This window comes from Pan troglodytes, chromosome 12, assembly GCF_028858775.2.
Source record: "Pan troglodytes isolate AG18354 chromosome 12, NHGRI_mPanTro3-v2.0_pri, whole genome shotgun sequence".
NCBI lineage: Eukaryota > Metazoa > Chordata > Mammalia > Primates > Hominidae > Pan > Pan troglodytes.
Genome location: NC_072410.2, coordinates 28479191 through 28484416, shown reverse-complemented (window position 1 = coordinate 28484416; position 5226 = coordinate 28479191). Strand labels below are relative to the sequence as shown.

Sequence of the window (5226 nt, the reverse complement as noted above, 5' to 3'; positions counted from 1 at the left end):
ATAGTAATCAAAACAGTATGGTGCTGGCATAAAAACAAAAAAATAGACCAATGGAACAGAACAGAGACCTTTGAAATAAATCCAAACATATACTGTCAACTAATTTTTGACAAGGGCAAACAAGACAAGACAATGGTAAAAAAGATAGTTTCTTCAATAATAGGATTTTCACATGCAAAAGAATAAAATTGGACCCTGATCATACACCATACACAAAAATCAACTCAAAACAGATACAAGACCAAAGACCCAAATAAGACCTGAAACCATAAACCTCCTAGAAGAAAACATAGGGGGAAAGCCTCTTGACATTGGCCTTAGCAATAATTTTTTGGATATCGCACCACAGGCCAGGCTACAAATGTAAACATAAACAAGGAGGACTGCATCAAACTAAAAAGCTTCTGCACAGCAAAGGAACAACCAACAAAATGAAAGGGGAACCTACAGACTGGAAGAAATATTTGCAAACCACATATCTGATAAAGTGTTAATATCCAAAAATCAGTAAAGAACTCTTACAACTTAATAGCAGAAAAACAACCCAGTTGAAAAATGGGCCAAATAGGAAATGACCAATAGGAAATGGGGAGATATACATTAAAATAATACAAAGTAGCAGACATGTAGGATGAACAAGTTAGAGATCTAGTGTACATCATGAGGGCTATAGTTAATAAAAATATATTGTCTTTGGGATTTTTGTTAAATAAGTAGATTTTAGCTGTTCCTGTCACACAAACAAAAATCTAACTATGTGAGATGGTAGCTATGTTAATTTGCTTCACTATAGTAACCAGTTTACTATCTATATGTATCCTTTAAGATCATGTTGTCAACCTCAAATATATAAAATAAAATTTATTTTAAAAAAGAAAAGTTTGTCTTCAATCCAGAAAGAACCACTATTACCATTTTTTGGTGTTCCATTCCAAAATATCCCACAAATATACAATTGTTCAATCAAATTTAATGTTAGACTTTATACTTGAACATTCAAAGTACGTAAGAAATTATAGAAAAGTGTCTGTGTGACTCCCTGTCTGTAGAGCACAGGCTTCATCTCCACTAACACACACATGACCAGTACCTTATACAGAGAGTCCTTGTGTGTCTTTAGTCTGACACCATGGGCGAGCCCGAGGAGGCCCGTGGTCCACATTCCTGACCAGGTGTCTTTCTCACCCACTGGTTTCAACAAAGATGTTACTGGGTTATAGAAGGCTGGGATGGAAACAGAATACCAAGTTCGCATGAAGACAATATCTGAAAAGAGGTAATTTACTTTAACATTTTCAAAAGAAGATTCATATCCATATTGCAAAGAAACAAAGAACAAAACTTTCACTCCAAACTTCTCTACCTGGCTGCAAAGTATTTGAAGGGAAAGCTCGCTAAGGAAACTATTCTCATAGATCACAGAACTGTTACTGGGTGTGGCCAGGGGACTGCAGACACCAGGCGAATGGGCACACCGCATAAGACTGGGAGATCTAAGGCTGGAGCTGCTCAACTCTCTGGAGACCTGACTCCAGCCTCTCGTCACACTGGCTAGAAGTCAAGCATGAATGGTAACACCCTGCCCTGAACACTACTTAAGACACTCACCGCTCATCCGCAGCTTATCCTCAAAGCTAGCCTGGAAAGCTCCTTCTGGAGCTCAGAGTGCTCTCTTGATCTGCCCCCTTATCCCACTGACAGTTCGAATCACAGCATCTTCAAATTTGGCCACTTCCAAGGCAGAATTAAACATTCCCTACAGGTATAGCAAGATAAACACACACACACACACACACAAAATCATATACTTTATGCTTTACTTCTTACTTCAAACATACATCCTTGATTAAAGAACAAAAACAACTCACTGAAGGGTGATAAAATAATCAAAATGTATTTGCCCCTGAAAGTGGAATTACTACCTCAAAAAGAATACAACTCTTTCATTTTCCCCAAAATAATCATGTGAGTTCATGGGCATGCTCATCACTGCTGTCTTGTGTGGAAGAGAAGATCGAAGAGGGATTTACTGGACTGAATTGGCCTAGGAAGCCTTTGCTGGCATCTCTCAGACTGGACTGCAGCCCAGATCCTTTTACTCAGATGCATGCACTTAGAACATGAAAACATAAGATAAATGCCGGTGGTATTATTACCTTATATTGCAAGAACATTTTATGACTTCCTAACTCTGTGTTTTCAATAGAAACATCCCCACTAATGAAATTGTCAATAAATGCTGCTCAAACCACCCTCCCCAAATATGTAAAACAGTACATCCGTTTCTCTGTACCCTTGCCAAGCTGTCTGCAAATGCTTTGTCGATTTTTCTACTGAGTTAGACAAACTTGTGATTTTTTTCCCTTTCTTAACACCAATTTAAAAAGTAGGAAACAAAACCTAGTGGATAAAATGACATATTTTCAATATGAGTTCTGTGGCAGTCTCACATGGAAGTCAGGAGTAACAGCCTCAATTCCTAAACAGCTGTTTACCACTGCTTTTTTGAGCATATTTAAGTAATACAGAATATAAAGGAGCAAACAAAATATGAAGTTTATAAAAGATTTCAAACACTTTTCTAAAAATATGAGGCCCACATTTTAGAGGTATTTCATTCCTTTTCTCAAACAATATGGACATTTATAAATATGAGAATATATAGATATACAGACCTTAATAAATGAAGTGTTCTTGAAAATTTTATATGGAAAACCAGTTAGCTTTAATTTCTTCACAATTTTTATGGATTTATCCAGATCAAGGACAACTCCTGTGGCAGCTATCCGAAAATCAGGCTAACAGGAGCCCCAAAATTTGAAAATAGGAATAATATTAGCAAGAGAAAAACTTCAATTCTATGTAACACAATAAATTACCAAAGTGAATTTTACTTACAATTAGCTAAGAAAAACAAGAGAGACCATCTGAACTTGCAACCCAGTGGTTTGACAAAAGCAATCCAAAACTTTAAAGTTGGTAAGCCAAACTAACAAGGGTGACTTGAGGCCAGGCACAGTGGCTCATACCTGTAATCCCAGCACTTTGGGAGGCCAAGGCAGGTGGATCACCTGAGGTCAGAAGTTTGAAACCAGTCTGGCCAACATGGCAAAATTCCATCTCTACTAAAAATACAAAAATTAGCTCGGCATGATGGTGCACACCTGTAATCCCAGCTACTCGGGAGGCCGAGGCAGGAGAACCGCTTAAACCCAGGAGGCAGAGGTTGCAGCGAGCCAAGATCGTGCCACTGCACTCCAGCCTGGACGAAAGAGTGCGACTCTGTCTCAAAAAAAAAAAAAAAAAAAGAAAAGAAAAAAAAAGGCTACTTGAGCACTTTCCTGAGAGTGATTTCAGAGGAATGTAATTTTACTATAATGATTTATTTGGAACGAAATGGAAAAGAAAAATACAGTTGCAATGTTTAGGAAATTAAAATTTGGACCTCCAGGGAAGATTCCATCTGCTCATTATTCTGCTTTCTTCTCTGTTAAATGGGACCAGTAAACCCTGCCCTGCCTGACTGGTCAAATGAAAATGGAGTGAACAGACTGCTACCTCAGCACAGCTGCAGGGAGTCTTGTGTCTGGGTGGTCTCTGATGGCTCCTCATAACCTCATATAGTGCTTAGCACATGGTGAGCACTGCTTAAATACTTGCTTAGATAAATAAATGCAAAAGATGCACAAAAATAGGAAATGTACCATTATAATTCTTCCACCTCCCCTCCTCTAATCCCACACCCTACTGAAAAGGATGTACAAAGATTAAAAGCAAAGGGAAATTTACTTTATAATAATAAAAATGAGTAATTTTCAACTTAAAGTCTCATGTACTTAATAACCCACATTCAGGATATATTTCTCAAACCAATCTGTAAAAGAAATCGTCCAAGATAGTTACCATTATGCCACTGACAGACTGTATTGCCAAGAAACCAGTTCCCTGTGGAGTGATAGGGTCTTAAAGGAAAAGGAAAAAAAGAAATATAGCAAACCAGAAATTTTAGATTCTAGTTTAACATACTGGATACGGACATTTAGATTTGGATATAGATTTACATATATACTCCAAACCACCTCCCCGCTCCCAGAAAACAGAAACATCTTAGGAGTGGAATTTTATGAAAGGAAAAGCACAAAGCTAAAATAACGCAGCCTGTAAAGTTTAATCTCGGCAATAGGCAAGTTATTGTAATCATATTTTACCCCAAAAGGCTGCTCCACAATGCATGTGCCGTGGGGTATACTTTAGAAGCCTTTGTCTTCCATTGTGGTCTTCAATATAATAGAGCAGGATGGTCTGAAACCTCCTCCACCCTACAGAAAATATGATTGGATCTTGGGACTTGAGGATTTTCTTATACCAGCGATGTTTCTTCAGACGCATCTGAGGGGGATGAGAGGGTAAGACGATTGATGGAGGGGAAATCCACAGAGCCTCAGGCACCAAATATGCAGCAAAGGGACCCACCTGCACGTGTCCAACATTTCCCTCGCTGTTGCCCAAGCCACCCAGGATAATGGGGTAATGGGGGTCAAAGTTCTGCACAAATTCACAGGGAACATTTTCAATCTCAACGCGGACGTACATCCCAGGTCGAAAACCATCATACTGAACTCTGGCTTCATCATCTTGATCTTCAAGTTCTATGTGATTCAGCTGTACATGACGGGGTGGGGGGGGGGGAACCTGTATGCTGTTATTTGTAATAAACATAGGATTAACATGAACAAATAAGCAATTTCTAAGTAAAGGAACTGTGGACAGAATTATGTAGGCTTTATCCTATTAAAAATACTATACATTTGGCCGGGTACAGTGGCTCATGCCTGTAATCCCAGCACTTTGGGAGGCCGAGGTGGGCAGATCACATGAGGTCAGGAGTTTGAAACCAGCCTCGCTAACATGGTGAAACCCCGTCTCTACTAAAAATACCAAAATCAGCTGGGCATGGTGGTGCGTGCCTGTAGTCCCAACTACTCAGGAGGCAGAGGTGAGAGAATCGCTTGAACCTGGGAGACGGAGGTTGCAGTGAGTCAAGATCGTGCCACTGCACTCCAGCCTGGGCAATAGAGCGGGATTCCATCTCAAAAAACAAAAAAAACCTACACATTTTACCTCTACAGTCTGTTCAGAATATGTCCCAACCATTTTCTTCTCTCCTGCTCCAAGGGACAGCAAATGTAGATAACTGTGGAGCCCTGCATGCTCGAACATTGGAAA

General features: G+C 39.4%; 1 pseudogene; it reads right to left on the bottom strand.

Moving 5' to 3' along the window:
* Positions 1–937: 937 nt before the first annotated feature.
* On the bottom strand, positions 938–4106 carry LOC134807779 (ribosome biogenesis protein BMS1 homolog; annotated as a pseudogene).
* Positions 4107–5226: the final 1120 nt, after the last annotated feature.